The 11,514-nt window shown below is 42.6% G+C and overlaps 1 long non-coding RNA gene across 2 annotated transcripts; it reads left to right on the forward strand.

Annotated features, from left to right (window-relative positions):
• The first annotated feature begins 5,232 nt into the window (after positions 1-5,232).
• Positions 5,233-9,923, forward strand: LOC125333810. 2 transcript variants are annotated; one of them, XR_007206974.1, is made up of 4 exons: positions 5,233-5,380; positions 6,163-6,566; positions 7,576-7,720; positions 8,528-9,923. It is a non-coding gene; the product is annotated as an uncharacterized LOC125333810 (long non-coding RNA). The 2 variants fall into 2 exon arrangements; XR_007206973.1 differs by having other exon boundaries at positions 6,392-6,566.
• The last annotated feature ends 1,591 nt before the right edge of the window (positions 9,924-11,514 follow it).

Raw genomic sequence — 11,514 nt, forward strand, 5'->3', positions numbered from 1 at the left:
ATGTCGCAGGGTTGAAAATTTCACCCAAATGTTATTTATATGTCAAACATTGTGATGCAAAATGTATCCTATGGTTGTGGGACCTCCTCTTCTCATTAAAACATTCCATGCCATGATAAATGTGTCTTGTAGAAACTAACTTATGTCTGAGCAAATGATTTCCCTTTTTTTTCAATAGTATCAATGTTTAGCTTGCAACATTTTCCCCTCGCTGGAGGTTCTGAATCTACATTTAGGGGCACAGCAATCTCACTAACACATTTTCAGATATATTACTTTCACTGTACCTTGCTGGCCAGGCCTATGGGCTCCTCAGCCCTTGGTGAACACTTTTTGGGTCATACATCTATCCCACTGCAGACAGACATGACTACAACAGAAAGAAAGGTTACATTTATGGAGTTGGCAAAGCAGAGGAACACATTTTCATGCAGCTGCCTAGAAAGGCAATTGTGTTCTTTCATACAAGCTGGGAGAAGGACAGCAAAAAGAAGGAGTGGCCAAGGCTTTTTCAAGGAAAAAGCAGCATTTTCTGCATCAAGCTCATTGAATTTTGCATCTAAGGGCTGAAGACTATTAACTCTGGTTGAATGCCCTGGATGGATTTTAGATGTGGACTAGTATGGCAACACTCTTTGGATCCTAAGGCAGAGCTAACCTCATGGAAGATATTCTTTGTGGGATGATGTGAAGTCTTTTAATAAGACTGTTCCTGCACTTAATGGCAGTTTTTCTCATGCGTGTTCACTTCCACCCTCTCTTTGCTTGGGTCCCATGTGCCCCAAAGTGTAGGTCTCCTCTGGACCCCATCTTACACAGTTCTTGCTATACTGGACCTTCATTCCCTATAAGAAGACAGCAGTTGGGCTTTTCCATTACTCTGGCCAGTCATCCTAGCACATGACTCTTTTATACTAACAAAGAGGTTTTTTTCTCAGACAACAGATCACAACCTAATTTTCCTTTTTTGAGGAGATTTCCCAAGTAATAATACTTTACTATGAACAGAAAATTGTATGGGATTATCAAGGATTTTTAATTCATTAATTTGGATACATTTTATGTGCAGAATCACCATGTGTTCAAGCCAAGGCTGAGCTAGAACCACACAAATATTACACATCGCCTTGTTAATGCCAGCAAAGCCCTTTTTATTGCATAATTCTGCAGCCTGTCTGTAGTTTTTATTTCATTAATTTTCATCCTGATAATTGGAAGCAGCTTCTCTCCTTGCTTTTTTAAGGTTTAATGAGCTACATAACTTCATGCTTCCCACTGAGGGGCTGTAGGTCACTTTGCACTCTGGAGAGCTGCTACACCTTTCCTTACTTCTCTTTTACTCTCCAGCAACACAAGATAATGTTTATTGTCTTCCAGCAGAGATGTTTGTGCACTCATGATGTGTCTGGCATGTAGGTATGATCTTCCTTGCAGAGAAACACAAATTTCTGAGATGGGGAAGATTCTTGCAGCAGTGATAGTAGGACACAATCCTGGAAGAGCCCTTGAAGACCTGGATTCCTCTGCTTGCTATGACCCTCAGCTATGAACCTGCAGTGGCACCTTGGGTCTCTCAAAAAGCCTCAAAAAGTGGCATCAATACCTGGCTTGTTCACTGGACAGTGATTTTTGCAAAGCAGTGATTTTAGCATCTGCTAGAGAAATACTAGAGAAAGAAGTCAGCAGAGATGGAAGTGAAAGTGTCTATCAATGATGGAAAGTAAATTCTTCTGGCCTAGAGTACAAAAGCTTGTCCATGTATATGGAAAACCACAACATTGCATCTCTTTTAGCTTCTCAAAACAATGACCAACCAGGATTCTACTCAATGGACTCAAAATACCCTGGATAATTTGCCAGCTGAGGTAGGACACTGTCTTTCCACAATCCCTTGAGAATCAAAAGAGAAAGATGGCTTCATCCAACAGAAAAGTCAGCAGGAATTGGACTGAAACATCTTTCCAAGCAATAAAACCAGAGGATGAAATGCTCATAAGCATGTTGTGTACCTTGAAATATCCACAATGGCCATCAATTCACTTCACTTCATGTTTCTTTATTTTTCCTGATTTCTTCCTTGCAATTTGAGAGCAGTTCAGAAATCCTTGAGCACCATCACAGTGGGGTATTTATTTAAAAAATACATTAAATTTTGAGAACTCTGAGCGTTTTAAGAAAAAAAAATTAAACATTTTTTTTTTTCATGTTGTTGACAATTGCTCTTGGAGTTTGCTGTGTTGAGTTTCTAAGGAATTTTTAATTACACATTTTCAACTGAATGAAATGTGCCAAAAATGGCTTCCAAGACCCCAGAAAAATACTGTCCTAAAAAAAGAAATGGGCTCTGTCCCCCTCTACCAGTTTGACTGACACAAACCAGAGCTATGAAAAAGCTATGTACACATGTAAGGTTCAGCAATTGCACCATCTGAAATGCAATTATCTCGAGACCCTTTTTCCAATACTTTTTTCAGCAGTCCCAAAACTCATGAGATAAATGGTTACTAACAAAATAAACCACACAAGCCTCATATTCAGGTATGTAAAAAGGCATCCTGAGTTGTCCTGGTTTGCTCAGCTCATCTGTAATGTGTTTACAATGCAAATTAAAAAGTAATCATAGCTTTGCTAGTTTTTAAGGGTGAATTACTCTGCACAAGGGAAAGACCATGCACACCAGGAGTCTAGCTCCTAAAAAGCACGTTTTTGGAGCAAAGTGCTAAGTGACCTAGAAAAGCACACAACAAACAGGGGTCTTGTCTATACAGGAGCTTTGCATTGTACTGTGGCCCAAAGCTGTATATGGATCACATTGAATAGGAAGCTATTTACTTATTTCAGTACATAATTCCACCTAAGATAGTCAACAGCCAGTGTAAATAGGAGCTTTATTACCATGTCACCTGAAAGAACGGCCTCAAAAGCTGTCAGTTGAGTTTGGAAGGCAAATGGTGCCCTGCACATGGAAATGAAAGCCCCTGTGTTTTCTGCCTACACGGCTCATATTTAGTTGTCATCTTTTTACATCAGGCTTAACATTGATCTGCCCTGGGGGCACACTCTGCTCTGCATTGTGGGAGGTCCCAGTGCACAAACCTGTTGGTGCAGCAAGCGCTCAGCCCTGTGTGCTGGTGGCTGGTTAGAGACACCCATCCCCAACGTGCCTGGCTTGGGAAGACTTTCAAAGCATGTCCTCCCCCTTCTCTTTCTCCTCCTCTTCCACAAAACTCCCTCCCACAAGCCATTTCTGGAGATGGGATGGGAATGGTCCTTGCTTTGGTTGGAGCTACAAGCCCCTCTTTAACCAGTTAATGGGCTGCTCCCTGCAATAGGGTTTGTCCAGGTGGCAAAGACTTTGGGGGTCTATGCTGGTCTTCTGAGTATATCCCAAAACATCATGGAACTCTATAAGGTGGAGTCTTGTCAAAAACACACCGAAAGAAACCCATTGGGTGATGTGTGAAATCCCTGCTGGGTCACATGGATGCTGTGCTTGGAGGTTCTCAGCAGCTGCCACCACCCTGTTGTCACCACCTGGTCCTAGGGAGCGGCATGAAGGAGCACGATGTGTACAAGGAAGAGCTGCCACAGCTTTATCCCCTGTATTTGTTTTTAAATTCCAATTCATTGAGGGAAATGATCATCAGAAGAGGACATCCAGTAAAGCTTGTGTGATTTCTGCAGGAAGATAAATGTGCTAAAGTAGTAGAATGCCCTAAATAATTCCCTGAAATTGGAGGAGCTGCACATTTGCAACTGCATCATGGAAGGAACAGTAGCTACATTTCAGGAATATCCACACCCTTGTTTAATTTAGTTTTTATATTTCTTTAAAAAAAAAAGTCCCAACCCACAAGCTCAGTGTTTTTGGATTAATAACATATACTTGTCAGCAAACAGTACATTAGCTGGCTCTTGGCAGCTCATCAAAACACATCATGGAATGGAGCTGCTCGTGTTTACAAAGCAAGGGAAGGGCAGGACATGCTGTATAACGGGTAGCAACTCATTCTCTAGTCCATACAAATGGGCTAAAAGGCTCAGAGGAACTATGGCATGAATAAGACAGAGGAAATATTTTTTCAGTTAGTCAAAATGGTTTATGGGCTGTGATTAATGAAACATCCACCCGCCTGTTTGTGTTAACAATAGCTGCATCCATCAAGCAGAGTGCAGGTTTCTAATTCAGGCTACTGGCACAGGCGCTGCTTGAAAGGCACCTCCTCCCCCAAGACAGAGCAGTGTCCCAAGAGAGGGACCCGGCCCATGCTGGCAAATGAGAAAATAAGCTGAAAACTCTTTCACAAATGGATGAACAGGCTCTTACTAAAGGCAGTCAGTGCACAGACTTTCTACCAGCTTTATCATTTGCCCGCAGATTCGCACAAGCAGGATCTGCCCCATGACCATCATCCCACCCGTGCCCAGCCTGGGCGCTGAAGTTACATCAGTGGTGAAAGGGTACCTCAGAAATAAGGAACCACAGTACCATCATGTTCAAGGTGATCCCAAGCCTGGACAGAAAGAGTGGGTGTGTTTGATTGGATGACTGCATTCAATTCCAGTGTCTAAATTTCTCATACATCTGCTTGGGATGTAGACCTGCATGACTCGTCCATGTTGGTTATGCAGCTTTTAGAGCCAACAGCTGTTTGGGTCCAGGAGAGCAAGCCAGGACCCCAGCCCTGACACCAGCTCCTTGTCTGGCCTTGGGCAAGCTCTGCAGACCTTCCTCATTCATTCTCCATCTTAATAGTATTTGCTTACCCACCTCATAAGTACAGAGAGAGTTCGTTTATATTGTAGAGCCCTTTGAAGTTGTAAATCCCTGTGAAAATGTCAAGTGTCACTATTATTTTATACTTGGTTGGTATTTCAGATTGAATGAGAGCCTTAGTACATGTAAATTGAACGCATATTAGGAGGTTTCAATTTAAAACATCAGCCAGTTATTGTAGCCTGAAACATCTTGCTCAACTTAAGATAACTATATATTTAAAGCAGAAAAGACTGCCAAAAGCCAAAGATGAAAGAGGTTAGAATAACACCATACAATGCAAAGGTGAGGAGGCAAAGGCAGGTAACCCTGAGGATCAGGCGTGTAGTGGGATGGGAAAGCTTTCTCTCAGTGACTCAAATGTTTTATTAGCTTTATCCAGCAATAACATCCCCGTGCATGGGGCTGTGCCATTCATCTGTGCACACAATAACCACTGAGCAGGGCAGGAGCAGAGGTGCTGGAGGTGTTGCCCTGAGGTGGGGAGGGCAATTTTGCAGGAAACCTGCATTCCTGGAAAGGCAGGTTGGGCTGGGACATGCCTGCACTGCTGCTGTCCCCACTTCATTGGACATCAAACATTTGTTAAACGTCTTTTCTTTGGTAAGTGCTGGGGGATTTTTGTCTTTTAAAAGTTCACTCACTACCGTGCATGCATAGTGGTGATGGGGAATGGAAATACTGCTGGAAAACTGGATGTGGCCAAAATTCTACTGCCAAAACAAGAGGAAGGTGTGGAATGGTTTGCAGCAGTCAAAATTTTTTTCAATATAAATAGGTTGTAGATAATGCTCCTCTCAACAGGTCTCTGAACATTATTGTTACTTGTCCTTTCCTGAGGTAGTATCCCTTGTTGGTTTCTTAATTTATGCTGTATTTAAGAATGAGTTTTATGGGTTGTCCAGGAAGGTATGGTGGCATTTGGAGGGGCAGAAGAGCTGTTGCATGACATCTAGGGAAAGCCTTCTGCCAGTAGGAGGCTTGATGGCCACAATAAAGATAGGCAGGAGAAAAAAAAGAAAACAAATCTATGGCAATGATGATACAAGAAGTAGTCCTTAAAAAAATAACAGAAAAGGGCTCAAAAGGGCTCCAGGGAACAAACTTGTTGAGAGTGGCCAAGAGTTGGCAACTGGATATAAGCACCTCTCTGGGAAGTTTGGGCACTGGGGACAAGTGTTTGCCAGACATCTATGGGCCCATCATACCCACAGTTTCCAAGTTATTTCTTCATTGCTATTTTTCATTTTCCTAACTGGACAGCTGCCATGCATGCAATGCCTTGCAAATTATTACATCTTCATATAAAATATGTGTAGCACACCTGAAATGGAGTTCAGAGCACTATGAAATGTCCATCTCGTTCTATTCAAATATTTTGGCAGGATTTTCTCCTCACAAGAGCAAGTTTGCTCTTGCCCCATTTCATCCTACAGCAGCTCCAAAAAGAAGCTCAGAAGAGAAACACAGACATTCAAATAGCAACAGCAAAGGATTCAGCAGAGGCTCTGGATGTGGAGTGATGGTCACATAGAGTGTTACAATTTTATATAAAAATTTTTCTCCCTTTAAGCTCCAAAGAGAAAAATGCCTCACAAAAACACTTTTCCTCAGGAGCAAGTAGGAGATCTGAACCAGTCTAAAGTCAATGAGCTCAGCAGCAACCTCTGCGCATGCAGGACCAGCACTGCCTCTCCTTTCCTGTTGTGACCTGGAAGAGCCAATAAATTACCTGGTGCTACTTTTTCCCTATGAAGTGCAGGAACGCCAGGAGCCAGCCTGACCTGAGGTAATAGCCATTGCTTCCCTCGCTCCCTGTTGTTGCATTGAAGCAGGCAATTTATTTCTGCTGCTCTCCAAAACTGCCTCTCCTGCACCTCTCCTGCACCTCTCAGGAGAGGTGCAGGAGTCTGCACACTTCAAAACTCAGGTCCTGGGTGGTGTGAAGGGGTTACCAGCCTTTTGGGTACGGGACAGCTTCTCTGCAGGGCAGCCCTGGTTTTTTGTAAAGATAAAACTGTTGGAGGACCAAGTCAATGCATGAGCTCTGTTGCAGAAAGTTCTCCTTCACCTTTGACTCTCATCTTCTGGGATGGATTTTCACGCAGTAGCTTTTATTCCACTCCCTCCCAGCTCTGACTTGTGTCTTAATGAGTTTTCTCCTTTGGCCTCCTTTCTGTTTGCAAGCATGCAGGCTTTGAATGCACAGCAACTGTTTTGATCTAAAATTCCAACACAGGGTACTTTGCTGGGAGGCATTCTTTCTGGGAAGAGCAAAGGGTAGAACGAAACCTTCCTTATTTTGAACCATATGATCTGGCATAAAAGTTTAATCCCTGTTTTTCCATGCACCTCTCCAAACTGGAATGGCTGCAAAGGAATTATGTTTCTTCATGGAAATCAAGGCTTTGCCTTTGGTTTCAGCCCAAAGTGATGCCAATTTTGGTTGCCTCTTTCCAAAGGAAAAATAAGGACAGAATGAAATTCTGAAACCTAAGTCCCCTTATCTCTAGGAAATGAGGCTGGCGAGTGGCTTGGATGGGCTGCAGTAGAGAAGGAATGCCAATCCTTGCTTCTTCTGGCCTTGGCAGGAAACTGCATCCTGCATTTGAAAAAGCTCCCCAGCATAGTTTTTTCCTTTAAGTGCAAAGTTCATGCAAAAGCAATCACAATTTGATGAAACAGAGTTTTCCAACCCATCCCCCCCAAACCCCATTTTATTGGATAGTTTCCACCTGTGCTTTACATTGAGGATTAAGGAGGGTTTCTCCTCTCTGCCTCTGTCTTTGTAATCCTAGAAGTCCATCAACAGCCAAAGACAAATTTGCAGATAAATTCCCAGCTGAAATGCAAGCAGTTTTCATTTCAAATTCCACCAACTCCTTGACATGTTCCTCTGCCTAGCAAGAAAAACCAGGACATTTTGGACCAGCAGTTCAGCAGGTAGGCAGCAGCATGGCTGCAAAGGAACAATTCCCAGTTTTCTTTAACGGAAGATTTGGGTTCAACTCTCCTGAAATGAGGTGGAGAGGGGCACAATTACAGCTGCTTAGGAACATTGGCATTTACAGGATAAATTGATGTTGTCAGCAAAGAAAGAATCACCATAAACAGATGTATTGGCTTTATCCAATGGCTGCAAAAATTAAGAGTTACAAACCATGTCCTTTATTGGATTTTTAGTCTATTGGGGCATTTAGCACTTGGCTCTACTAACAAGATTGTGATGAGTGTTTCGAAATTATCTACAAGGCAAGACTTTTCTAAAATATGCAGAAAAGGAGGGGTAGGGGGCAAAAAGAGAAAGTTTTTGTCCTTATTCTGATCATCTGGAAGATAAAAAAATTCTTGTTGGACTGGAATTAGGAATTTTAATCCTTTGAAGTCAGTAATGCTCAAGAGGAAGCTAGATGCAAATGAAAATGTCTGATTAAACTGGAATATATATTGCCTTCTGTTTTCAGGAGGGGAAAAATAGTTCTATAATAAGGTACGTTTTTGCTGAGAACTAAAGATGGAGAAAAAAAGCTTTACTGAATTTTTAAATAATAATTAATAATCCATAGCTAAGACATGTGAGGGGATATTCTTTAGCCAGACTACTTAAAATAATATTCACTAAGTCCCTCTCTCCCACCAATGCAATTTGGTGTAGACTCACTGTAAGATCTGACCTAGGTCATTTATCTGATGATAAAAATATTACTTTTGTAGTCTTGAAATTAATTTCTGTATATTCTTTTCACCCAGACATTCCATCTTTTCTCTCAGTTATGTGGCAGTTCACATTGCCTCTGAAGACAGGAATGACATGGGATGCCCACGCTTCAGGCATCGATAATATGAACAGAACATTCGCTTTTGCTTGTTTTCATAAAAATATGAATTGACCCTTTTGCTGCTCATTCAGTGTTCTATATTTAAGGAAGTATTCTCAATTACAGAATTTGGCTTTCAGCCCTTTTCTGTTTAAAAGACAAATAAGTTTTTATCACTCTTGAAGTGTTGTTAAGTTCCTTAATATTTCCTCTGAAAAGTAGACTTGCTCAATGAGATTTCATCTGAAATGTCACGGTATTTGCATTTCAAAGATAAGTGCGTTCCAAAAGCAGTCCTGGAGCAGGACTACCAGAGCTAAGAGGGGTCTGGCTCAGTGTTTTGGGCAAAATAACAGAATTAACAGCTTCTCATGAGCAGTAGGTCTGGATCTGACCTCAGTTCCTTTAACAATAAATCACTTCAGCTCTGCCTCCCTTTTGTAGTCTGTAAAACCCAGATTATATTTGCTTGTACCAACGTCAAAACGTAAGTGGTGGAAAGAAGAAATAAAGTGAGGAAGGAATAAAACTACCTCAAAGATTTTGATGGAAACTGCCACTGAAGAGGAGGACACCACAGAAGTTGCTGGAGGAGCCAGAGTGAAGTCACATATAAATTTATGATTTGGCTGCAGTTTTCATTGGAATCAGGACATGATCCGTGACAACGTATTCCCACAGGAGCTGCTGCAGTGGTTGTTGATCTCAAGAGGTTTTTCATCTCACAGACACACAAATGCAGGCTCTGCTGTCTTTCTCCTGAAAAACCTCATCACCAGATGGTGCAGAAAGGAATTCACAATTCATAAACGAGGAAGTTACTGTTTAGCAATGCACAATGGCAGTCACTTGGCCATGCTTGTATCTCGGCCAAGGCTCACCAAGGAAGGATCAGGAACACCCATGAAAGTGAGCAGATCAAAAATATCTCACCCTCAATGACCTCATGAAATTAGATACATTCATGGTTTAATTTTTCCCAGCACCTGGAAATTCAGATTTATTATGTGCTTCCATATCCATAGAGCAAATAATGTGTTTCCCAAAAATGTTTTAATGTGAAATACTGTATGGAAGTTGGGAATTGTCCTATCAAATCCAAGTGTCCTGGGTTATGATGCAATGGAGGGAAGGTATGAAGTTCCTGACTATGGTTGCAAAATGACATTATAATAATTTCCAAGCTCATAACAGCTTTTGCTTTTTGCATTTCCTGTGACCGTCATCTCCACCAATTTTTTTCTCCACTTCCCTGGAGTCATGCTTCTCAGAGACCTTTCATTTTGCCTCTTACACAGCCCTGTAATAAAATGGCATCTTTCATTTCACATAGCTGGGATATTTTGTGGGAGGGGAAGATTTGGAACAAGCGCTTCGTTATCATTTTAGCAGAACATGGCAATAACAACAAAGCAGGACAGCTGATACAAATCATCCATTTTATAAGTTCTAATACAGATAATGCAAGGAAAAGAAACACATAACAGAAACCAGATATCTCAGTGGGGCTGCTACACGCCATCCATGGCCCGGCCATTTCAGCTCCTTCAAGTGTTCTTCATATTCCTTGTTAGGTTTTTAGGAAGTCTGGGCAGAGGCAGGGCTTCATATCCGGCATTTGAAAGGCAGTTGGTTTCAGACTGTGGAGGTTTTGCTAGCAGGTCAGTTTGGGGGAAAGAAATTGATATGTGCTGGTGAGGAGCCAAGAGGGATTTGGGGTTTGGGGGGAATTCAGTCCCAGGATTCAGGGTGGTGAAAATCAGCCACTGCCCCCCTTTGCCATGGCCGCATGTAATTGTGGCATTCCCATGAGTTGGCAAGCTGATCTCAAACTGAGGGACTAAACTTGTTTGGGATTTCAACTTGTGTTACAGGCTCTCTGCAGCTGCTACATTCATTTGGGGAGAGAATAAACAGGGGAGAGCCACAGCCGCCTCTTTGTCAGTGTGTGCTCCTGGGTTGTCCCAAGGAAGACTGGAGCAGTTTTGCCCAGTGCTGCTGTGCCAGGCTGGAGGCATCAGGGAGCTCACAGAAGCTGAAAGTGCCCTGGGTAGGTAGGTGGGGCATCTACCCCGGCCAGGACCACAAGCGTGTTGTGTCACCACAGGTTCTGAGCACAAAAGAGTTCCCGCACACGGAGGAATAATGTCCTTACACACCCTCAGTTAAACGGAGCTAGTTTGAAACACCGCTGTGAAACATTTGTTTTCTTTTAAACTTGTTTTTCTTCCTTCCAAAGGTCACCTTAAGTGGATCCCAAGTACCTTTTTTCTCCAGGTTGTTTTTGAGCCAGTATTGACTGATTGCCAAATCTCAACCCTGCTGATTGCTGGTTTATAACACGCTGATAAAGCCGGCTTAAGCCGCTTGTGCTCTCCCACACCAAAAATGTCCCCTGTGATTCCTGACCTTCTCCCTCCAGTGCCTCCTGCATCCCATCCCAGCTCACTGCCTGTATCCCATCCATCCCTGACTCCCCAGGCAGCGCTGTCTCTGGGCTGGCACACCAGGCTGAGAATGTCCAAGGATGAGAGTGGCTTTTGTCCCCAGCACAGGCACTGTCACTGCTGCAGTCATGCACACCAGGGCCAGGGGAGCTGGCCAGGCACCCCCTGCCTCCCCCCAGAGCAGCTCCTGCCTCGGAGTTGAGTCTTCTGACAGCTCTTGGAGCAAACATTTTACCAAAAAAATTTCCAGTGGGGTAAAAATAAATTAATGAGGGTGAGGAAAGCCGACAGTCTTTGTTTCTTCTTCATTTTTTAGCCGAAATATTCTCATGTTTTGTCTTTTTATTATTTTTGATTGGCCAGGTTTTTTTTAAAAATTGCTGCAGACAGTTTTTAAAAATCTGAGATAGACTAAAATATTTTGTCTAATCTCAGTCAAGGCAAGCTTTTCTGAGTTGGTGAAAATTGAATC

Source organism: Corvus hawaiiensis, chromosome 15 (assembly GCF_020740725.1).
Source record: "Corvus hawaiiensis isolate bCorHaw1 chromosome 15, bCorHaw1.pri.cur, whole genome shotgun sequence".
NCBI lineage: Eukaryota > Metazoa > Chordata > Aves > Passeriformes > Corvidae > Corvus > Corvus hawaiiensis.